The sequence below is a fragment of the Ictalurus punctatus genome, chromosome 6 (genome assembly GCF_001660625.3).
Source record: "Ictalurus punctatus breed USDA103 chromosome 6, Coco_2.0, whole genome shotgun sequence".
Taxonomy (NCBI): domain Eukaryota; kingdom Metazoa; phylum Chordata; class Actinopteri; order Siluriformes; family Ictaluridae; genus Ictalurus; species Ictalurus punctatus.
In genome coordinates this window covers 29146659-29172825 of record NC_030421.2, presented here as the reverse complement: position 1 = coordinate 29172825, position 26167 = coordinate 29146659, and the positions used below count along the sequence as shown (strand labels likewise).

At 39.6% G+C, this 26167-nt stretch overlaps 2 long non-coding RNA genes across 2 annotated transcripts in view; one reads left to right on the top strand and one right to left on the bottom strand.

The window, feature by feature from the left end:
* Positions 1–26167, top strand: part of LOC108266783 (uncharacterized) — a 52126-nt gene that overhangs the window by 16712 nt on the left and 9247 nt on the right. The gene's annotated exons all lie outside the window — the stretch shown is intronic.
* On the bottom strand, positions 148–26167 carry LOC124628239 (uncharacterized). Its single transcript, XR_006982627.2, has 3 exons — positions 25985–26167; positions 3349–3469; positions 148–406 (listed from the first exon to the last, which is right to left on the bottom strand). It is a non-coding gene; the product is annotated as an uncharacterized LOC124628239 (long non-coding RNA).

The window sequence follows — 26167 nt, the reverse complement described above, 5'->3', positions numbered from 1 at the left end:
CATGGTTAGCTGGGGACAAACTTTTATATAAGCTATTTATTTTTCTTTTATTTAGCTTAAACTGTATCATACAATACAGATGCATTTACAGACACACATGGTGCACGATAAAGAAACAGTTAACAGTTTAGTTAATAAACAGCAGTTTCAGTTTTATCAGTGGAGAAAGCTTTCAAGAAAGTATGATGTATTATTCAAACCATTACGATTATACAGACTGTTAAACTTGAATATTACTCCATATGAGGAAACCAAACTAAGCCCTAATTTAGAAGAAAATCCTAACCTGATTAGGCCAGGAGACTGGAGTGTGTGAAACTCTGGGTCTTCAGTCCAGTGCAGCTACACATCTGTGGACAATTAGTCCCTGAGTTCTGCAGCCGTCTTTCTTGAATTTAGAATTATGCTGATGAAAACAAGAAATGTAAATGCACAAAGGATTAAAGGCATATTGCCTTCAGTTGCCCTACACCTGCTCCAGCAGCCTCCGGATATGAAATCATTTCTTTGTGGCTAATCATTTTCAGTGTAACTGATACTGAAGTTTGTCAAAGAAGCCTAAAATGAACCGAAAGTCATCCTGTCAGTTTCGTGTAACATCCTGATTCAGAAAAGAGTGTCCAATAAATTAGGATAGAAGTTTTAAGGCTTATAGAACAACGTGTAAGACTGGTAGGCTATTATGTAGCATACATATTTAAACCTTAAATACCTGAGTTTCAGCAATTGTTTGGACATCAGAACAGTTTACTGATGACAACAAAATGCAAAAATTAATTTTGCCATCTGGATATTTTGTGTGTTACTTACTCTGTATCTAACACACATTATTCTACAGATTAGCATATGTGGTTCGTAACCAAGCACTTGGCTATAAACATGAACATATTGACCTATAACAAAATTACTGTTAGTTTTTCTGTTACTTTTGTAACAGAAATTACCCCCCCCCCCCCCCCCCCCCCATTTATTTATTTATTTAAATCAAATCATTTACAGCCTGGGACCTATATAAAATAAATTGCATGGATCCCCAGCACGGATTACTTTTAATGAACAGAATCAAATTATTCAAATGTATACAACTAATATTCTACCTGTTTATCTGAGCCATAGAGCAAGAGAGCCTGGATATTATACATCCACTGACAGAAAACACGAGGTTCAAGGTCTAGGTTGACATGCTTTTGAGTTACTGAGGTTTGGAATAAACCCAGTTATTTTAAGTGACTGATTTGATCGGTCACTAGTAACTGTAAAACATCAGTAAGACATATAACAGACTTAATGGAAAGTTGTGATTTCTACCACTGTAAAAATAATAATAATGATTTGAAATCATTATTGAAGTTCCCTATCCAGCTTCAAATCACATGTTCGAGTCATCTATAACTCCTAGGCAATTCATGCAGAATTAATGGAACCTATCTAGCTTGTGTTGGATTAATTTAGTAGTTTGCATGAATTTTTACCAAATTCCTTTTGCATTAGGAAGTTAGGAGCAACTATAAAGCTAATGGCGTACATTACTAATCCAAGGTCATTACATAACCATTCACTTTGTACCAAGAAACAAATCCACCTTGTTCTACACATAATTAGATGGTGCCACCATTTAGCGTGCTTCAGTATAGCCTCAGCCTTACAGTTACATGGAGATTGGTCATCTTTAAATCTAATCACACTTTGGCAGATAGCAGCTTTACATCCGAGCTTTAATCAGACTGAAAAGTCCAATCAGATGTTCTTCAGTTCTATTCTGTAATGATGTCAGTTGATTGGCCCCCTTGGATTCCAACATATTTGCCTGATTACCACATTTTCTACTTCCTCTGATCTCTCGGAAAGGGCCTGGATATGGTGAGGAGATTTACCATGTCACAAATCTTGTCCCCAAGTTGTAAGGAATGACTTTTAAAATTGTTTGGCAACTGCCATTTGGATGTGACGAGCACCTTCCTAAGCATAGAAGAGAATTTCGAAGTTGATTTTGACATGCTCTATGGGAAACAACTAGAAAGATGGCTGGTCAAGATATTTGGCTTTATAGTGGGGAATTAGTGTATATACCATGATACCATGGCCATCCACACCAGCACACACAGCGGCCCCTTCGGGAGCAAAGCCGTGACACTCTCAACCACATCGTCTTCCTCTCATTAAAACTACAGGACATTTTTCTCTCTTTTTCCGGCCCTCTCCATCACTCGGCCTGTCTGGAAAAAGCATCATGTGCATAAAATCCACTTGCATAAACAGTCTACCCGTGGGCTGGGCAAGGACACCACAAGAGAGACGGCAAAGGTTTGAGCCACAGCTTTACAGAGCTGACATACTACATTCTGATGACTTGCAAGCAAGTGTCCCTTCTTCCTTCTCTCTCTTTCTCTGTGGATGAGGCTAAGGAGGGGGGTGTTGATTGTTCCTCCAGATCTCAAATGCTCTTGACAGAGCTGCTGAATGGCCTCATGGTTCAGGGGGTCAAAGCTCTCGGGCTCCTGAGGATGTGCAAACCGAGAGAGATGAGGTAGAAACTGAGACGTTTCACCCTGGACTGCAGAAGGTGAAGAGACCCTTCAGACAGACGATCGTGTTGACAGGACATATGTGAATGATTAGGCTGTTCTTCTCTTGGCACTCAATGAGATAAAGACCAATGGGTTGTACGTCCACTGCACAGGTGCAGCCAGGCGCTAACGTGAATAGTGACCAGGCCTGTGGGGTCACCGAGGAAAGAATACAGCAGCTGTGTTAATAGCTGTCCCTGTTTTTGTTTGTTTGTCAGAGTATGAGCTGTATCATCTTTCATAGGTGAATTGAAGGAATAAGAGAATCTGCATGAATGAAATTCTTTGGTTAAGACAAGAGTCTGGCAGTATGAATATATATTTATATACTGGGTTAGTGTAGGCCAACACTGTCCTAATCATCAACTTAAACTTCATAAAGCACTTTGAACAATATACATGGTCACAAAGCAGCTTCCCAGAAATCTGTATGTAGATTTTGATCCCTAATGAGCAAACCAGAGGTGAGGTGACTGAGATGACATGAGGAAGAAACCTTTGAGTGACATCAGATCTTCTACAACTGTACACTATCAAGTCAATCAGTGCTAATTGTGTTTAAAGGTCGTTCAGTGTGAGTATCAAAGTCTTTACGATTACAGCCGCAGTGCTTAGGTACAAGTCTACAGTATCCAGGTGAGATTGTTCACTGAAGAAAAGGTGAGACACTGCCACCGTTTTTGGGATATCTTTAGGTTATCCGTGTGGCACGAGGAAGATATTCATATAAAACGTAAGATTATAAAGACACACTGTTGCTGTCTAAAGAAAATGTCATTACCTCAAGATTGACTCTTCTTTCTGTTTCTTGAACAGTTCGCACGTCTTCAGACCGGTTTGCGATGGACTGGTCAGACTACGTAGCTGTGTGACAAAAATAGCGAATGCTATAACAATGAAATCTAAAGGAAAAAGAAATAAACAGGAAAAATTAAATAGGGAGGAAAAGTCAAACTTATTGTGTCTCTTAAAATCTGGCAAATGAATCTTATAATTATAATGCACTCCTCAATTAACTAGCTGATCATAAACTATGACTAAGCTTTTAAAATAATTCATCATTTTAACAGATACGCTCTAACTCAATAAGAGCAGGAAGTACACTTTTTTTTGTTTTGTTTTGTTTTTATAGATATTTTCCTTGCCTCAGTGAGTAGTGAATGACTAAGGCTCTTTGACTCATCCTTTTATAAAACACTATTAAACTGAGTCAGGACCTGAAGCAGCATGCACAAACACAATGGAATGAAGCACAATGAAATATAAATAATGTTCTCCATCTTAGTCAGGTGTGGCATCCAAAATCTGGCAGTTGTGCATCCTGGCTCATCAGCAGCCTTGCCTTAGAATGAATGAGCAGCAACACAAACATCTTGAGGAAAGAAAAATTCAAAAAACGCACCAGACCCCAAAAACACACTTGTTCTGCCCATTTCCTTTTGACAGAGCTCTAAATTCAGCTTTACTGGCACCGGTTTCTTACTGAAATTAAGTTTTATTTTCCCACAAAAAATTTTTATTTAGGGGTTAAACCAATATTAATAAAAACCTGAAGATTTTCCCTCAGAATAAATAATAGTGCAATATGTTTTATTAAATGTGTGTGTGTGTGTGTGTGTGTGTGTGTGTATAATACACACACGCATACATTGTTTGAAAACTCTCAAGGTTTAAAGTCATGCACCTATCTACATAAAAAAAATGTCTCCCAGAAAAGAATTTGTGATTTTGCCAAAGAAATAGTTAAAAAGAAAACCTTATAAGAAACAGTGTGTTACAGGCTGAAAGACTGTGAAGTGCTTTGCAGTACCCTGAAAATAAATGCTGTATGTGCTCATGCATGAAGATTTCTTTTCTGAAAAAAAAAAAATACATTCATGATGTGGAAATTTCTTTTTGATGAATCAGCTAATTAGGAGTCTCCTGATTGTTCAGATCCAGCAAAGCAAAATAGCATGCACCATTAATTGAAGAAAACAGGCCTAACTCCACATACCCTACACACGCATCCTTTCAAAACCGTAAAAAGCTTTGAGGAAATTGCCACCCACGCACATATATTAAATCTAAAACCAGGGAGACTCTTGAAGCATTTTAATATGCAGCAATAAATTAATTCAACCTCTGAGAGAGAGAGAAGCCACACTACATTCTTGTAACCCAAAGCTCACATCTGAAAACAATTTGAAGGCCTGCTTGGTTTCCGTGAAAAGGACAATTTGGTGGGTGAGGGGGGTGCCACGGCTGAGGGGTGATGTCCCCTGAGATCCCACACCGGGAGTGTGCCAGTCTGTTTTCCTCTCTATGCCCAAGATACAAGCAGGCATTTGCATGTAAAGCATGCATGCATTGAAGCACAAAAAGAAAACATCGATAAGGGCTACATGCCAGAGTGTGCAAATTATCCAGCTGCCTGCACACAGAGTGATTTGTAAAGTACGTAGGAAATTCTTCTAACAATAAAAAAGCACCGGACCCCTTTCATAAAATATTCCGGCACTTGTTCACTTCAAAGCGGAGACTGAAATTTAAATGTTGGACTTAAATGTTATCAAGGTTAGGGCCCATAATTAAGCGGTATATGAGAACAAAGTGAGAGCCTCCACAGAAGCCATGTGACTGGAACTGCTAATTGCAGAAAGCCTCAAGGCTTGGTGAAAGGTCACAGTCATTGCGGTATCACTTTAATTTCCCATGAAGACACAGTAAGAGGAAAAGGCATACTTTAAGCATTACAAAGCAAGCTGTGTGGCGAGGGCAGATATATTTTTTTTTAATTGCATATGTGCAGGATCAAAGGAAGCATATGCAGAGCGACACCCTTAGAAATACAATTCAGTCGACTATAAATAGTATTCTTATAGATTCTTATATGAATCCCTCAGCAGTACGTCACATCACTAGCGGTCATCTGGTCTCGAGTGATGCGGAACTATACATTGCCAGAGCATCTCGTGCTGCCAAAGGTGTTGCACTTCCTATTGTGTTTCAACTGCTGCCAAGTGCTTTAGCCCCTAATCCACCATTATTTCCTAAATTAAAAAAAAATATTTGAAAAGGAAAGAGAAAAAGGTTGAAAAAAGCGAAAGATTATGAGAAACAGATTGCAGAACATAAACACCAATCAGAGAATCACAGAAACAGGAAACAGGATGAAAGTGCTTCCATGGAGAAAAAACAGGATCAATGGCTCATCATATTCCATGATACATCGGGTGTGAGCTAGAGAAGCCAACCAGACATACACCAGACACTTCAGGGCTTGCTGCATACCTATGGGAATAATTCTGGCTACTTTGGGTCAGGTTCTGAATCATTAAGAAGGGAGTTGCCCTCTACTTGTTGATTTGATAGGGGTCAAATCGAAGCAGTCAGTTTGACAGCACTCCTAAAGCGTCTTTGTGGGTGACGTGTATGGTAACAGGACGTATTGGATGTTCTACCTACAACCTGTGAGTCACTGCATGATCAGAAACTGATTCACACTATTAAAATGAATTTTGTTCCACTATCGATCCATTTGCTGTTTGAGAAGCATGGCATGTAGCCTGAGGATTATTCCCTGCATGAGAGTCTCAAGTTTGTCTGGCCAAATGGGAATGTATGTGGGTAACCTAACATTCTCTTTAATTGCAACATTTATATGAAAGCTATAATAATTCAACTACATAAAAGTGGAACAAAAACAAACTCTTCAAAAGAGACCACAAGTACAAAGAATGTGGCCAAAGTGGTTATTGGTAATTATTTTAGAGTCACATTACATAAGATGTGACAGATTACATGGACATAAAAAAAAAGAGAGAATTTATGAAAGTTGTAAAATGACATTTCCCAAATCACGGTCCTGAGCTTGGTAAAAATGTTGCCATGGTGAAAAGAACTAGATGAAAGGAGTTCTAGGTTATTTTAGAAAGTATATAGAATGTTTCAGTGCTGCATGTAGCTAGCTAAGAAGATCGTTCGGTCCTTGGTGCTCACTGACCCTGATCTCAAAGCCTCACTCGTCTGGAGCAGGGCAGGAAAACGGTTCCTGGGGGATTTGGAAAATATTTGGCAACTCGAATTATAAAAAAAAAGTGCTTGGCAATGGCTTTTTCTTTCAGGGGCAATGAAAAATAATTTCCTCCTGAAAGAGCTGCATGAGGGAGCCGTTTTGGACTGGACACGAAGAATATGAGGCATGCATGAGGAATGCATGCGTGATTGTGAACGTACGACTGACTTAAATGTCAAAGACAGGCGGCCTTTCTTGCATCCGCATGCCACAGTAGTATTTACCAAACCTCAGTTAGCATTCTTATATAGACGTTATTTCTGTAGACTAGAGGGGAAAACACCGCTCGGGATAGTAACAGGCAACACACAAGAAATAGAAACTGGGTTCTCTAAGTACAGTTTCTGCTGTTGGAAGCTGGATGTTGGATGCATAGCCTAAAGATTTGCACTTCCCTTAACCAGTTTATGCCCCAAACTTGCTTCAGGGGATAATCTCACCTGGATACTATAGACCTGTACCTAAGAACTGCTGCTGTAATCATAAACACTGTCCTGTGTTTATCCCAAGGACTCTTATTCACAATATGCTCATGCTGAACATCCTTTCACACACTTAGGTCATTTTCACATTTGCATTTTTTTCCCAGATTCTGAGCCATTTGGCCAGAGAGTTCGGTACATTTGGAAATCTCTTTTCGAGCCTGGGAGCAGGCCAGAGAACCAATCCCTGGTTCTCTTGTAAACAGTGGACTAGGGCTCGCATCAACCGAATGGTGTGCAGTCCACATCACGTGTGGAAGCTATCCAGTCTCGGTGCTGCAATCTGAGTAAGGTGATTGGTTCAGCTTACCATGTTACTTCCTGTTTCAAGTTTCATGACAAGACAGAACTCCTTATTGATATATAAAACCAGACTTTCATAGAACTGGAGCACTGTAATTAGCTCACCTTATGTGGTGTGAGCCCAGAATGATGCAGACTCGAGTATTCGGGACAAATCTGAGAACACTCTTACTACTCTTTGACTTTACATTTATTCATTTAGCGGACACTTTTTTTTTTTATCCAAAGCGACTCACAAATGAGGAAATGCAAGCAAAGCGGAGAACAATACAAGTAGTGCTACCATACGAGATCTTTTAATTGAGTTCTAGAAAAGCAAAGTGTGCAGAGTAGGGGTGTAATTGACAGAGTAAGGTTTTTTTTTAACAATTATTATTATTATTATTATTATTATTTTTATTATAAAGGATAATGTGGGGTTGGCATTTTACTCTTCTACTACTCTACTATCAGGTGTCACCCAGAAGAGCATGTCTTCCCTTTTGGTTCCTCTCTGGGTTTCTTCCTCATGTCATCTCAGGGAGTTTTTCTTGCCACTGTCACCTCTGGCTTACTCATTATGGATCTAAATCTACACCCGGCTTTCTGCTTTGTGACAAGCTGTATTGTTAAAACCACTATTCAAATAAAATGTAACTGAATTTGTCTTTTAAATCCAGAGAGAGATATTACAGTATTATTTGAAAAAGAAAAAAAAAATCTGGAACTGGAATAAGCGCTATTTATCTTTGCAGGTTTGTGAAGCACACTCCACCTGTAGTTGTCATTTGGACGTCGTCTTTTATTTCCTCATACACTGTTAAAGGCATCTGTCCCTGCCTGGCTTACCCTGCCCTAATCCCTTACCGGCACTTCCTCCTCTCTCATATCACTGCTTAATGATTAGACTTTATTCTTAAAACTGAATGGCCCTGTATGAAAATGTTTGTCCACAGTAATAATTAGTAGTAAACTGATGCCAACCGATTCGGATGGCTCTTATCTGAGCATTCCTGCCGTTTGCCTCTATTTAAATTAGTTCAACCATTTGATGCTGGAAAAAGAGCAGCGTGGAAAATATTTTATGCTGTTTATATGAAGATGACCCAAGCCCCAAACTAGATTGTTCATCCTTATTCTCAGAAAGTAGAACCGATCATCTGGTTTTTTCGGGGTTTTTTTTTTTTTTTCTTCTCTTCGTAACGGCGGAAGACAGAAATGGCCAAAACACGCTTCACAATGTAGCTTCTAGATTTTAAAGCTCCTTCTGGGAGATGGCTGTATCTGTGATTTTTTTTTTTTCTTTTTTTTCTTCACCCTCGTGCTGACAGCTGATCATATGTCCTGGCAGAAGTGCAGAAAGAACAGTAAGCTATAAGAGGTGACTACAGACTGCAACAGGGTCCTGACCCTTAAGCGGTCCGTGCTCCGGTGAGCTCGAATGGCTCGTGTGTTGCAATCCCAGACACGCAGAGCCCACAAAAGATCGCGCACTTCAAAGGAGACCTGAGAGGTGAAGATATCGCCTGAGCAAGTCCTTGCCAGGCTGGCGGGGAAATGGCCCAATGTGGTTCTTATTATTTGATAAGCATCCCATATTTCTGGAGGTATTTTAATAGCTGGGAACGATTCCTTTTCAAGGTTGGAAGACTGCATCAGAGGAGACCCTGCACAGCACTTTCAGCAGGGGTTGGCGGATCATTCTTACACAATGCCCCTTGCTCCATGGCATACCTGATTCACACTTCCATGATGGCCGAGTGGATCAGATTTACATTTTATTCATCCTGCTGGAATTCATTACGCCACTTTTTCCCGTCATTCTGCGGAGCACGGAAGTTCCAGAAATGCATCGGGGGGGGAGGGGGGAGGAAAAGAGCAGCTTTTATTTATTTATTTATTTTTTGGTCCATGCTGTAAGTGAAACAGACTATCATAATTTCGCCTAACTTAAATCTGACTGGCATAAACTGTTTGCATTTGAAGGTTGCTTTCAGAGGATATTAGTGTCACTACGTAATTGCTGTGAAACTACAAGTCCACAAAGAGGTCTACATCATGCGATGTCAGTTTTATACATAAGCCTTATTCCTTTCTGTTTATAGTCATGATACAAAGGTCAGAAATCCACCACACAGCAGTATTGTTCATCTCCGATCCTAGACAGACCACAAGTCAAAAAAGTGCTTGGATCGTTTACCAACATCAGAGTATGTTTGCTGGATGACTTATTGTCTTACCCCACTGGTATGTCCTTTGTGGTAATTACAAAGGCCTCTTTTTTTTTTTTTTTTTTTTTTTTTTTTGGATTTACGCAGAAACTGTCATACAGTGTCTCTTTTGTTTTCCTGGAAAAGCTAAAGATTTAATACAACTGAGATGTAACCTTGCAATACTTACTTCTCACCATCTTAATATGTTTCTGGTGTATGGAAGGTTTGAAGATTGTCTTTCAGCAGAAAGTTTGTCATAATGTGGCTTATGTGGGGGGCGGGGGACATTCCTTTAATCCTTTGTGAAATAAATCCAACAATTAACAGTGCTTTGTACCACCCACTCGCGTCGTTTGATTTTTCTATATGGACTTGAGTAACGTCTTTTCTTCTTTTATGAAGAAAACGTGTCATGAGACAGAGAGTGTTACATATTGTAAATTGACTGTAAATTGACAGCAGTTGCAAATTACGAGTGAAGAAGAGGACTCATGCTGTAAGTATGTGATGCGCGGAAAGGCCCACGCTGGTCTGGATTTGGTCGCTGCTTCATGTCCATAATGCAGGCGTCACAGTGAAGCCCTTACATTAGAGCAAGCTGTATGTGAGGATGAGGACCAGACCACTCGGCTCTGGCAGATGAGGAAAAGACTGCCGCGATGAGAGACATCTTCACAAATGTCGCTCGACCTCTGCAAGCCAAATGTTCTCGGCCAGGCTTTGTGAGCATTATCGTCTTCCTGGTGGCCTGTGCTTTATAATTGTCACATGTCCGTGCCTACATCTGTCTCTACCAACCCCATACACACATACAAAGCATCCCCTGCAGGCTTGATCAGAGTTATGACGAAGGAGGAACGTGTTGAAACGGAGAGACTGGAATCCAGACCTCATGGTGTCCATTCTATCAAGTCAACGTAGGCACACATTCGACAGTGACCTGCTCCATGAGATGTGTAGTCGGGATGTGGGATTTTTCCCTTTTTTTTTTTTTTTATCCTTTTATTTGAAAGTCTCTTCACCCAGAAGGAATGGATTTGCAGGCTTGCTTTGATCCCCGCTTTATGATTCTTTTATTTGTTTTAGCCACATCCTTTTCAGAGCCTCGCTCGATGAAAGATGCTTTGAATTAGGAGCTAGGGAAATAGCGCACACGGCATTCCCTCTGCGCCTCAGGAGGTGACATGGTGGGCCACATAGCAACCAATAACTGCTTAACGTTGACAAACTGCTAAAAAGCTCCGTGCTCAGATTTCCGTCTTCGGTGCACATCAATAAAGTCCTTTCATCTGTCATATTTTATTTATATTTGAATGCCTGGTTTATTCAAGCTAAAATTAGTTCTAGATTAAAATAGACAGATTTCAAACAACATATTATTTAGTCCAGAATTACTGTTATAGTCAGGAAGTCCAGTGAGTATGCCTGGCTTTGTTCACATAGTAACCTCCATATTGGAGAAATAAAGTTGGCATGAAGATGTATCTGGACACTTGCATTTCATCAGAATCATGGATAAACGCAAGACAGGATATCATTGAATATGTCTGCTGAATCGGGTCACACTTCCAAAGCGGTCGAGTCTCGTGATGGCGATTTCATCGTAGAAAGGAAGCTATTAGGACCCGCTGTATGTATTTTGCAGGAACGGCAGCTGTCGGAAACAAACGAGGAATTGAAATATTCAACAGGACGATACATCTGAATACATCTGGCTGCAGGGACCAGATTAAGATGGTTCTGCGCCTTGATCAGAAGTGGGCTGATGATGTCTGCAGACTTGTCTACAGTTTAAAATAAAATGACACAGCTGATCTAACTGTTAAATGCATAAATAAATGGAAATCACTTGTGTTTCTAAATAAGTTGGTCATGCGAACATTGAAGACAAACATTACAAACATCAGGTCTGTAATGTACCCTTCGTCTCACGAGAAACGGCGTGGTACGTCGGCCTTTTTTGGTTTCAGTAGGAAATGCTCTGCCATTCGTAGAGCTGGGATTGGGAATGTGCGTGCAAGTGTTTGGTCGGGGGGGGACTGTAAACACTCTTAATTTCTCAATGGAAGTGACCTGCTGACAGGCACTACGAGGACTAATGAAATAAATAAACAAAGTGTGTATAAATAGGTCGGATAAATAAACCTCATCGAGGAAGCACATTTGCCGTAACATCTGTCCTATGTCCCGGGCTTGGCTCTTTATCCAGGCAGCTGGCTGGTGGACACCATGATACCGAAAGCATATTTACTTCCCCATGAAGAATGAGACCAGGCCTCGTTTCACCTTTTTGTTTCCTGTACTTCTCGATCTGAGCTATCGGAGCTCTTCAAATGAATTAGGTGAGTGAGTGGCAGCAGAGCAGGAAGCCGAAAGGGTCTGAGCATTTGGCCTGGTGCCTTTATTTATCAGAGCATGCTGTGCTCTCAGGCTTTCATTACTGTATTTTACGACACTGTCAGACTCTAGGGCAACGGTGTCCAGTGGTTGCAATGAAAGAGTATGATTTAAACTTGAATTTTTTAAATCAAGACCCTCTGTAAGTGAAGTAATGAAACATGCATGAAACAAGTATAAATCAAAGTTTAAGGAAGCTATATATGTAGTAATGCAAATTCTGTGGTACACGGAGGTCACTGTACGGCACAGTAAAAGCACATGGCAATGGCGTCCTGGAGAACTGTGAGGCAGTTGGGTGTTCAAGAAAGCGTTATCGGTCAAATGAGACCGCGGAAGTTTACACCACAGAGCTGCTGAACAGTCGATTCTGAATGGAATCCGAAAATATTAATTGTCGATAACGGCTCAGCTCGGACACGTTCTGCTGCAAGGTTAATATTCATCCTCTTGTACTAATATTTGATTGTTCCTATAGCAACAACTTTATAAAAAAAAAAACTAACAAAAAAAAAACAAGTATGGTGGATGCGTAAATATGCACGTATTTTAAAACGTCGTGTGTTGATGTGATAACGTTTTGTGTGAAGATTTTTGGAAGGAGTCTCCAGTGTCAGTGCTTTGTAATAGTCAAAGGTAAAGCGATAACTTTAGGTTTTCTGTGATGGGGAAAGTCTTTGGAACAGAATAATTAGTGGTTTCTGTGTAACATAACAAGCTGCAGTTTTTGCTGTATTACCTTTGAGCTTGAACAACTGTTTCTAGCTGTTCTAAAGAATAAGTGTCTCACGGCTTCTTCACAACATTAAACGTAACTTTAAATGGATAAAAAGTACAGTGTGTCATTCCTGAATAAATGGGAGAAGAGGAATAAATCACTATGGAGCATGCTGTTATTGAAAGGTAATCAACTAAAGGTTTGGTGTGGTTTATTAACGAATGCCAGATAGTGTGTGTACAACCCCAATTCCAAAAAAGTTGGGACACCGTGTAAAATGTAAATGATTTGCAAATCTCATAAACCCATGTGTTATTCACAATAGAACATAGAAAACATATGTAATGTTTAAACTGAGGAAATGAACCATTTTACAAAAAAAAAAAAAAAAAAAAGGTCATTTGATGGCCGAAATATGTCTCAAAAAAGTTGGGAAGGTGAAACAAAAGGCGGGAAAAGTGTTACTAAAAAGAAACCGCTGGAGTAAAATTTTGCAACTAATTATGTTAACTGGCAACAGGTCAGTAATATGATTGGGTATAAAAAGAGTATCTTAGAGAGGCAGAGTCTCTAAGTAAAGATGGGATGGAATCTGGATGGAAGCATATGTTGCTCTAAAACCTGTATATACCTTTCAGTATTTATGTTGTCTTTCCAGATGTGCGAGCTGCCCAGTCCATAGCCACGAATGCACCCCCATACCATCAGAGATGCAGGCTTGTGAACTGAGCGCTGAAAATATCTGGATGGTCCCTCTCCTCTAAAGTCCTCTTTAGTTTAGAGGACACGGTGTCCATGGTTTCCAAAAATAACTTCAAATTTCGATTCGTCTGACCACAGAACAGTTTTCCACTTTGCCTCAGTCCATCTTAAATGAGCTTTGGCCCAGAGAAGACGGCGGCGTTTCTGGATCATGTTCACGTATGGCTTCTTCTCTGCATGATAGAGCTTTAACCAGCATTTGTGGATGTCACGGAGAACCGTGTTCACAGACAACGAGTTCTGGAGGTGTTTCTGAGCCCATGCAGTGATTTCCATTACAGAACCATGCCTGATTTTAATGCGGTGCCGCCCGAGGGCCCGAAGATCACGGGCATGCAATATTGATTTTCACCCCGGTCCCTTGTGCACAGAGATTTCTCCAGATTCTCGGAAACTTTTGATGATATTATGTACTGAAGATGATGATATTTATAGTCTTCACAATTTTACATTGAGTAACATTATTCTGAAATTGTTCCACAAGATGTATCCGCAGTTTTTCTCTGCCCGTCTTTACTTCTGAAAGACTCTGCCTCTAAGATACTCTTTTTATACCCTGCATATATCATGTTTATATCATGTTACTGACCTGTTGCCAATTAAGCTCCAGCTGTTTCTTTTAAGTAACACTTACTTTTCTAGCCTTTTGTTGCCCTGTCCCAACTTTTTTGAGATGTGTTGCAGCCATCAAATGGTACATCTACTCAGTTTAAACATTCGATTGTTTTCTATGTTCTATTGTGAATAACATATGGGTTTGAGATCTGCAAATCATTGCGCATATATATATATATATATATATATATATATATATATATATATATATATATATATATATATATATATATATATATATATAAATAATATATAAATATATAAAATATCACTTCTCCAAAACTTCTCAGAATGATAGTACTAATAGTTTTTATCTTCCACACTGTTAAATAAAAAATAGAGCCATATGAATCCTATTCCACATAATAAGCAGTATATACATGTACCATACCCAAATCCATGTTTACAACATGTGCTCGATCCCGCCTGAGCAGGTGCATGGCAATGCCGATGGAGAAAAGAAGGGCACTCCTGTACACCAGGACACACTGTTTATGGTGGAGGAGGTAATGGAGAGAGAAAGAAAGAGAGCGAGAGAGAGGAAGCAGGCGAAAGAGCAGACTTGATCCCACATGTGGTACGCATTTGACACTATAAACACACACACAACCTCCTTGGCAAACCTCCCACCCATCAAACGCTGAGCGAAGAATAACAGTGTGTAGCAATCGGTTGCATGCAAAGCACACCCTACCCTCCTTTGTATCCTCTTCCCCAACCAAGCTCCTTTTTATCTGAGAAATATGACCTCCATTACTGTAGGAAGTGCGTTGCGATAAATACGAACGCACTACGAATTGAAATGTTTACGCAGTGCATTAGAGAAGCGTAATTGGGCCGAGCGCACTTGGTTCCCTTCCTCACGCTCCGACAGAAGAAAATACACAAAGGCAATTACCAGCCTAGACCGGCTCTATTACACATACACATACACATAACAGTATAAACACCCACTTGCACACATGCCGTATGTTTCTGCCTCCTGTTTACCATGGTGGGTCTGAACCTAACTAAAACATAAGAGTGTTTATGATAGAGGGGATGATTGCACATGATGCCTCAGGCAGTGCTGGCAGTGTCACAGTCAGCGAGGGGGTCTACAATCATCAGAGGTGGGAAATAACAAAGTAGTTCCCACCTCCGGTTTTCTGCTTTTCAAGTACCTGTACTTTGTTTTTCTTTAAACCAATACCGGTGACTATACCGTACTATATTTTCACCAAAATCTCTACTTTTGAGGCCAGGCAGATTTATTTGTACAGCACATTTCATACAAAATGGCAAGTGATATACATAAATACAGGCAAAGTGCATTAGGAGGAGATTAAAAACAAAATGACATAAAACACAGAGTGAATTGATAAAATTGGAAAACGGTGCGAAATTACTTAGAGGTACGTTCACACACAGAGCGACTTGCAGTGACTGGAGACCATTCATTTTCAATGACAAATGGCGACATCCAGAGACATGAGTGACTGACCGCTGAAGACAGTACATTTACATTACATTTGTGGCATTTGGCAGACGCCCTTATACAGAGCGGCTTACATTTATATATCTGAGCAGTTAAGGCTTAAGGGCCTTGCTCAAGGGCCCAACAGTGTTAGCTTGGCGGTGCTGGGGTTTGAACTCACGCCCTTCCAATCAGTAGCCCGACGTCTTAACCACCGAGATATCACTGAACAGTAGAGCGCACGTGATCTGGGATCCACCATGCTGCTCGCAAGTCCGAATTGTTTCGTGGACCCAGACAGTCCGGCGCTTGCCCTTTTGCCACAGATAGATGACCACAATGGCTTCTCCATCATCTCACAGCCTGTGATGCATATACAGTGGCAAGAAAAAGTATGTGAACCTTTTGGAATTTCATGGTTTTCTGCATAAATTTGTCATAAAATGTGATCTGATCTTCATCGAAGTCAAGGGTATTGACAAATATAATGTGCCTAAAATAATAACACAAAATAAATTCTGATCTTTCATGTCTTTATTGAACACACTCATTAAACATTTCAAAATGGCAGTGGAAAAAGTAAGTGAACCCTTAGAATTAATAAATGGTTGACCCTCCCTGGCAGAACTGCTTTAGCTCGGTCATATTCTTTGGACGTCTCACGTGTATGGGTCTCTTCAAGTCATTCCATATCATCTCTGTTGGGTTGAGGTCTGGGCTCTGACTCGGCCATTCCAAAAGGCGGAGTTTGTTTTTCTGAAGCCATTCTGTTGTGGACTTGCTCCGGTGTTATGTCCTGTTGCATCACCAGTTTCAGCTGACGTACAGACATTCTCACGTTATCCTGAAGAATTGTCTGATATACTTGGGAATTCATCTTCAGCTCAATGATTGCAAGCTGGCCAGGCCCTGATGCAGCAAAGCAGGCCCAAATCATGATGTTTCCTCCACCATACTTTACGGTTGTGATGATGTTTTCATGATGATATGTCGTGCCTTTCTACGCCAGATGTAGTGCTGTGTGCTTTTTCCAAATACTTCAATCTTAGTTTCATCGGTCCACAAAACATTTTGCCAATACCGCTGTGGAGTGTCAACGTGCTCTTTTGCAAACTTCAGGCGTGCAGCAATGTTCTTTTTAGTAAGCAGTGGCTTCCTTCGTGGTGTCCTGCCGTAGATACCCCTGCTCGCTCAATGTTTTGCATATTGTAGAGTCATGAACGGAGATGTTAGCCAGTTCCAATGATGCCTTCAAATCTTTGGCTGTCATTCGGGGTTGTTTCTTTACCTCATTGATGAGTCTCCGCTGTGCTCTTGGTGTCATTTTGACTGGGCGCCCACTTCTTGGTAGAATAGCAACAGTCCCAAAGTGTCTCCATTTGTAAAATGTTTGCTTAACTGTTTCTAAAGTCTTTGAAATCACTTTGTGACCCTTGCCAGCTTTATGTAAATCAACAGTTCTTGATCGTAGATCCTCTGAAAGCTCTTTTTGGCGAGGCATGGCTCACATAAGCGTGTGGTTCTTGTGCAGAGCAAACTCCAAAAGTTTGAGGGGTTTTTACCAGTCAAAGTAGCTGTAGTCCACACCTCCAAACTCATTTTCTTAACCAGACTCCAGGTGTGTTAAAACCTGACTCCAGTTAGCTTTTTTGAGGTCATTAACTCAAGGGTTCACGTACTTTTCCCACAAGCACTATGAGGTTTTTTTTTCACTGTTCTCAATAAAGACATGAAAGATCAGAATTTATTTTGTATTTTTTTTTTTTTGTGCACATTATATTTGTCAATACCCTTGACTTAGATGAAGATCAGATCACATTTTATGACAAATTTATTCAGAAAACCATGACATTCCAAAAGGTTCACATACTTTTTCTTGCCATTGTATACAGTGGTGAATTTTATATACAAACGCTCTCTCTCTCCAGAATTTTTAATTTTAGCGGCAAAAAAAAAAAAAAAAAGGTTTGTTGTCAAAAGTGGAATGCTAATTTCACCACCCACTAATAAATGTTACTATGGCAATCAGTAGTAGGAATGCCTACTGGCGACTTCATAGTACAATGGCTGGCAACTTGCAGCAATAAAATTGTTGTACATGTGGACGTACCTTTAGACCGGAGTCTCATCCAACACCGTGAATGAGAAATTCACGTCAATTCAGTTGAATAAATGTATGAATTTATAGCTAATGAGCAAGCCAGATGTGACGGTGGCAAGGAAAAAACTCCATACGATGATACGAGGAAGAAACCTTGAGAAGAACCAGACTCAAATGGGAACCCAATGAGAATGGGTGCTCAGAACAGGTGTCAGCTCTTGGATCGCTGACTGTCTGTCAGATAGGCCCCAGTTTGTGCGGCTGGGGAGCTCCCTGTCTGATGTGGTGGTTAGCAACACAGGAGTGCCACAGGAGACTGTCCTGTCTCCATTTCTGTTCACTCTGTACACCTCAGACTTCCAGTATAAATCTGAATCATGCCACCTGCAGAGGTTCTCTGATGACTCTACACATCATGCGCGGTGGTGGTGGGGTGTATTATACATGGGCAGGAGTCAGAGTACAGGGAACTGGTGGATAACTTTGTGGAGTGGTGCAACAGGAATAATCTGTTCCTAAATATAAACAAGACCAAGGAGATGGTGGTGGATTTTGGAAGGACGAGAACTGCAACCAAGCCCATGATCATCATGGATGAGGATGTTGGAATTGTCAAGCACTACAAGTACTCGTGTGTCCACTTAAACAACAGACTGGTCCAAAGCCATTTTCAAGGTTCAGTGGAAGATTGTATTCTACATTTCTCTAGAATCATATATTTCAAAGGTACCATGTGACTTTTTATCATCAGACAGCTTCAGGGAGTTAATCTGCATTCTCAAATCTAAACTTCAACAGATGTAATGGAAAAATGAGACCTAATACCCATCACTGTCATCTATCTGTCACTGTGAACACTTTAGTATTTATTGAGGCTATTAGCATTCAGCTCATTTGTACAGTATGTTCAGAGATATGAGAGATATAGCTAACATTTGAGAGATTAGGAATAAAGCTGTTGTTAGATTGCCTTAGCTAATGTTACCATCGGTAACTAAAATCGGTGTGTGATTTGAGGCAGATTTCTTTTTTCAGCATTGTAAGGGTTTACACATTTCTACTTGATTGAAAAATTTAAAACTGTACTTCAAGTGTTTTTGACAGGTTCTTTCTTTAGATGCATGCTTGCACTTTTACTTGGATAAAGAATTTGGGTACTTTTATCATGTCTCTCTTAGAAAAACAGGTTCTTAGGGCAGAGGTTCTTAAAAAAAAAAAAAAAAAAAATTTGAGTTCCAGCGTAAAATAGTTTCTAAGACTGTCCGGCACAGATTTAATTGTAAGAACAAAAGGCAAATATGCACCTATCATTCCTTTATTTGAACCATTAGAGCATTTTATTCCTGAACTTATCTCATCCAGATGTATATTTGAAACATTAATATTTATTATTATTTCTGAAAAACTGCAGTTAGAGTGAATTTAACCATAATAACCTTGTTGATAGCAATCTCCACTAGCATCATGTCATTTTAAAATCATTTTTAAAAAGCAATACAGGTAGGGACCACATGGATAAACAGTACATCACGGACCCATGGGAATCCACAGAGAACCGTGGCCTTGAGGGTTGTGTAGATTGTTAAGGGTTCTAGATTTCTCCAATGTTTTCTTAGGAAGCTAAAGAGATCAATTGAAGCCTTACAGTGCTGGATGTGCTTTCATACCCACTAAGCATGTCAGCAGATCTCTAGGCTGCATTTATACATTACATGCAGTGACATTAAACGTTAATACTGACCCTTGTAGCAAAAGATATTTAATTTCATCTTAGAATAAATTTCCATTTTCCCCCCTATTAAACCTGCTAGCTATTTCACCCCTAATACGCCTTCTTGCATGTGGTCTGAGGTAACACCATTGTAAATACTCATTACAGGATCCTCTAAAGTCATGCATGACTACACAGCGCTTATAAAAGTTTGAATTTTATGCGGATTTCAAAATCACTCCTGATAATCAGCTTGATTTTTTTTTTCACTTAACGATGAGTGAAAAGTCAGATGCTGGCTGGCCACAATGCAGAAGTTAGCTCGGATCTGTGGAACGTTGCTGGGCTCAGGTCCAGCTGTTTCCCTAGTTCAGTTCTATCTCCGTCCCCTCCCCATCACTGCAAATGGTAGTTTGCCAAGCGGACACTGCATCCCGGCAAAAATAGAAGACAACAGCACCCATAGAACCATAAAAAAAAACCTTTATCACATCCTGATATTATCACTTATCTCACTCAAACCTGACTCAAATACCAGATCAAGAGAGTTAGACACTAAGATCACATGTCAGAGTGGATTTAGTCATTGTAACTGTTTTATTATGCTTAAGAGTTATTTGGTTGTCCTTTGGGAGGAACACGTAGAAGTTTTAAACAGAGCCCTACAACACAGAGTTTCTCTTTCTCTGTGGAGGATTCCATATAGAACCATTTTAGGAAGCAAATAGCCCTTAAGTATCTAAAATTCCGTTGAGGAACCTTGAATAGTTCTATTCCCCCCTAGGAGTGTATTCAAATAGGGGAACACGTTCTGTAGGACTCTACAGACAGTATAACATTTAAGGGTTACTCCAGAGAATCAGCAGAGCTCTTCTGAAATCAAGTCTGAAATCAAACATCGTGCATGAAAATGGTTTTAGTAAATCACTATGATTTTTATCTGTTGGAAACATTTTCTGAAACTTATTAAACTTCCCTACGTAAAATAACCCTTAAAGGTCCTTTGGTTGTTCCTTTGGAAGAACCAATATACGTTGTGGGGTTGCTGTTTTTTTTTCAACCGCCCTTCAACCGACTGTTTCTCTGTCTGAAATGTTTCCAAATAGAAGCCAAGTATCCTTAACTAAGGTTTTTTTCTTTCTAAAATAGTGGTCTTTGGGGGACTTCTGAGGGCTCACTGGATAATTGCAGTTTCTTAGCTTGCCTAAAAGTTTCTACGTGGAACCCTTTCCGATAAGAAAGCACCCTGCTGTATGAATCTCCAAAGCTTTCCTCCAGGGGGATGACAGAAGAAATGTTTGAAGAGTATACAGTCCAAATCTGGCCTGGGACACCAAATATCACACTATTTTGTGGTTCTGTAAACGATTTCTTTCTAAATCTCTTTCAAAACTTGATACTTTGTTCTCACTATTTTTCGATTGTTTATCCTGTACATTAAAGTACAGGGATGTGGTTCTGGAGCACCACGTTGCTGATGTGCGGGCGAGAAAATGAGAAGCAAGATGACCTCAGTAAAGTGAGAATCCTGCCTTGATGATGAGTAAATTACAGGGAGTGTTTGTGTTAATGGGTGGATGTCCTGTGGACTGAAGAGAGGAATACAGGGGTTTAGAGAAAGAACACTATTAAAAATGACTTGTTCCCAAATGTGCAGTAAATAACAAGGTAAACAGTGTAATGACGATCCAGACATTACTGAAGACTTGGTGCTGTAACGTAAAGGTTACAGAATATTTTCCGACCACAACACTCAAAGATTGTTATCTTCAATCAACTGTAGAAAAATGTCAAAAATCTGCTGTAACGCACGAATAACAAAATGTTGCTTCAATTCAGAGGTCTTTAAGGACTTAATCAGAATGATTATTTTTTTAAAAAGAGAGAGAGAAAAAAAAATGTTTCGTTACAATGAATACACTGAAGTTTAGACCCACGCTTTCAGTTCAAAAGCCATTTGTAAGCTCTGTTGCACACTCACTCTTACACTGTGGTGAAAGTTTATACATTAAAGTAAATCTAATGAATAGGCCCTTTCTTATCCCCCATTAAGAGCTGCAATTTGGCTTGATATCGAGAAGACTTGGAGCGCAGAGTTTATCTCAGTGGAGTGTCACTGTGAAGAATTGACATCTGAGATTATAAATCAACAGCCTGCTCAAAGACTTCAGAAACGGTTGGAAACCACAAGAGCAATATACTTCAGCATGGAATTCACTGAGGACAGGATCCTCACTTCACTGTCACGCAACGCTGAGGCGATCCAAAGGAACGCTCTAAAGGCTTCTGGGTCTCCTGAGTACGACTTACTACAACAGCCAGTGCTCTATATATGCGCACTCCTAATTCAATTAATGAAGGATATCTACACATGCATCTAACATTCAGAACTTCCACTACATCTGCTCTATTTCAGTCAATTATTCCCACTACCACTCATAAAAAAAAAAAAAAAAAGAATATAACCTACACATTGGTGTTTTCCTGATGTATCTGAAATGAAATATTGATAAACTCAACCCTGTGATCTGTGCAATAATGTTAGTATTCCGAGCGCAGTAAAGGGAGTATCATATGCACACCTGCCTGTCGGTGTTAATGTCTGAAGGGGGGGGGAAGCGAACCAGACAGGAAATTCATGATTTTGACAGGAAGCTGAAAGAGGGGGAGAGCGGTCAGAAGTCTTTAGAAATCAGGGCTCACTAAACAAGCGTGGCTAGGGGTGAGTAGGGGTGCTCTAAACGAGCGTGCCTGATTTAGGCCTCCCTTCAGCTCTGCTCCGCTCAGGAAGTATCGGGTTCCAGCCGTATGCGCCTTCTCTTTTCATGTGCTGACTTCTCAAATTTGGATCCCTCCGTCACAGCTGCCTGTCCACGCAGGCTCACTGCCCCCTGGACTTTGAATTCTGTCTGCCGAAATTCAACTTCCTTCCTGCTAAATACGCAGTTCAGCAAGGACGCTTATTGACTGTCATGCTCTCGAATTTGGTGCTCGGAGGCATAACAAAATACATTTCATGAAATATGGTGAATAAATCAGAGCAAGTTGCATGCATGAATTTTTCATGTAGAGGAAACAGCATAGCTTATTCCACACAACATGGGACTGAAGTTAACATCCCTGAACGCAGAGGACGAAATGCGAGACGCTTTTCAGGGGCTAAAACAGGGCCCCTGCCAAGAACATGGGACTTCTAAACGTCTCTTTCCAACTTTTACGGGAGATCTGTAAAGCTTGTCCATGCCTTCTTATCGTGCGAGGAAATGGTTGATTTGATGTGGCATTGGGTTATGGACTTGGAGCTGTTCCCACCCTCTGTCAGAAGGGTCATACTTGGGGGAGGAGGAGGGAAATCGTCTGTGCTCCAAAATGGACAACCCAGTTCTTTGCTCTTCTTCTCCAGGCTGATTTTCAAGGTTTTGAAGAATTTTTTTGGAGTCTGTTAATGTATTCCATGTTATGTGATGGAAACAAAATAAATAAAAAGTATCGGGGGGGGGGGGTGAGAGATGCTACGCTATATCGAGGTAGACCATGTTGGGTTCACTATTGGTGTCATGCGGGTGAGAATGATTCATTGTGGTGACGTCATCCCGCATCATGATGAATCACTGTGCCAATAGGATTCACAGGCCATTTGAGTTGGCCATGTCTCTTGAGATGCAAACCCTTCCTTTTGCTAATTTCCATGCCTCCAGGCTTAAGTGTGGAAAAGTGGGCTGCAGGAAAATACATTTTACTGCATTCCCACACTGGTCGTGGAATGAATTTCTTCCACTTTTATGTATGCTGCTGATGTTGTTGAATGGTGGTTTGTCAGCCGAGTGACAATTCCTGTCCATATTCCCTCAGACACGCTGGCTGATTGTTGCATTCGTGGGCCAAGAGCATAGCGCACAGCACTCCTCTCAGCTGTGGAACAGCTCCCCAGAGCCAGTGCTTCACTGAAGCAATTAACCATGGGTAATTTGCCTTAATGAATACTATCCATTACAGATCCTCTATACTTACAGAGCTGGAAAGATTCTGAGACTGTGGTATTTCAAAAGGAAGTGGGGGGAAAAAAAAAAAGTTTCCAACATTTTATGGTCGTATATATCAGTTTAATAAGATATGACTGTGGCAAAATAAAACAGTGATAAACATTAATTTACTACATTTCCAGATCATAAATAATTTAACCAGTGTAACTATAGTTACTACATCGGCTGCAAAACTACTGGCTCTTTTGTAGTAACGTTATTATATCCTTTAACTTTTTCAGTTATTCTGTTTCACTAATATTATTGTTCAAGGCACTGCTTAAAACCCTGATATGGGCTGCTTTTAAATTACAGTGACAAGAATCAAGATTGTGAGGCAGTATTTTATGATCTCGCCTTCCTGTATTTGCACGTTTCACAACTACCGGTGCCTCAGGAAAACAAGTCACATTAAGTGCCATTACGCAATTTTGGTTTTCCAGTTAAACCCGAGTAACGAATTTATAGGTAAATTTCCTCCATTCTCTATTTCCTGTTTTAAGCCCCGTTAATGATTTCAGTGTCGCCTTATCATAATCTTAAAGGCATAACACCAGCACACATGCTATCTTTGCCTGATACAGGAAATACTTAATCGAGTCGGCATGTTTATGACACACAGATATTGAAAAATTACCAATAATTTCCGAATCACTCTCCGTGGATAACCTTTCCCATTGTAGAGACCTGAAAGAGAAACATTTTGCAAAATACTGTTTTACTTGGACTCCATATTAAAAGGGTTTGACTTCTTGATAGCATTCTTTTATCAGGAGTCACAGCTTAAATACCGTGATCACATACCATCTGCGAATAAGTATGGAGGGGGAAATGGTTGGCCCTGTATCCAAAACCAATGTTTAAAGCAACAGAGGAAGTTCAAAAGAGAAAAGAAAAAAAAAAAAAAAAATGAAATCACTCTTAGAAAAATGTGTTGTAATTAAGGCAGTGAAATTCTAGTGCAAGTGTGAATTACTTGGAGAGGCAGATTAAAATAAGTTCCAAGCAACACGCAGCTGTTGCTCAATTTCTATAAAAGCGAAATACGTCGTTTAATATCCCATATGGGCGCACACGCATTTTATTTGGTCATATAAATACTTGATGTTGTCTGCTCCATTTCCTATTTAACCTACATCCACTGCAGAACTTCCACCTAAAAACCTTTAATTACTAGCAAACACATTGTCCATTTATAGCATTCACGGTTCTAAAATAAAAGCAGCCAACACATTCTGTAATGCAGCAATGTATTAACATGGACTGTATGGAATTTAAATGGGCGAGCCAAAGATCAGGGTGCCATTTAGTCTTTGTGACTCTCAAAAATGAAACTTCTAAAAAATTATAATCATTTTTCAATATTGAATTTAAATTTCTTAAGAAAGAAATACATTTATAAATGGATACAACTATATATTCATTCATAAATAGATGCTCTCTCTCTCTCTCTCTCTCTCTCTCTCTCTCTCTCTCTCTCTCTCTCTCTCTATATATATATATATATATATATATATATATATAAATTATTGATTAATACATAAAATGTGGTAACCTAGAACCCATGCAAGTGACATGAGGGCATTAAGAAGATTCTTCAGAGTTAATTTACTTTAAATCTATAATTCTGGTACTTTAAAGTCATCTCGTCAGTCAACATCACAGTATCAATGAAAATAAGGAAAAAAGAAAGAGTGCGCATACTTTTCTTCCGCCCATTATCTTCTTAATGCAACTTTCCGTTAAACATGTGACTTGTTGAATATTCCAAATATATCATAAGAGTGAATGTTGTGGGACTAAAAGGTTTTTTCTGGGGCATTTTTCAAAACCTATAAAAGCGACTCATGGAAAATGATGTTTCAGGCATGAAACATTAAATGCTTTCACAAATACTAATACAAAAAGAACTGGCTTGGACCGGCAAAAATATTTATTTTTATTAAGATGCTACGAATGGGTTTTTATTAATAAATAATTCGAATGATTTACCTGACACACGCAAATAGGTTGTCGTGAAGGACGGTTTACCTTTGTCTAAAATATATTTGACCTTACATACTTATTTGTTAATGTCATATAAGTGGCACACAATTGTATGCCAATCGAAGGTTCATAGAAATAAATTAAGATCGAATTTTAAATATCATGATTTTAACTTAACCACAGAAACGTTTTATTTCGCTGATGGATTAGTTAGCAAATAGATACAAATAAGGGTATCAGCCTATTAACTATATCCATGTGCCATCATCTCGGATAAACAGAAATCATAGCTCCACACTTCAAACAGGCACAGACAGAGAAAGCTTTTATCTTCTGTTTTTTTTTGTCACCTAATCTTTGTGTCCTTTTCTTATATTTCTTGCTGTAGTTTGTTGCCATTATATAGATATTTTCTGAATATTGAACCAGAAACTATAATACTGTTCTTCCTTCAAATATGTTTTTACACCCACAATATTACAGTAATGCTATTCAATGCCTAATGGTTCCTTGTGATATTTGGTATTATTTTGACACCAGAATAAGTGTAAGTGAGCATTTAACACACTGAAGGGTATCATCACAAAGGCAAATTTGTCACTGCCAATGTCTTACCTTTATCATCTTTATCTTACCAGCTGATAATGCAGTGGCTCAAACTTCACCCCCTACAACTTCCTAAAAGAAAGTAAATGCACAAGAAAATGAAAATATAATAATGAAAAGCATCGAAAAGTTGTAATTTACAACAGAAATCCCTGCCAGTCACACACTGAACACTGACTTGACATTTATTAA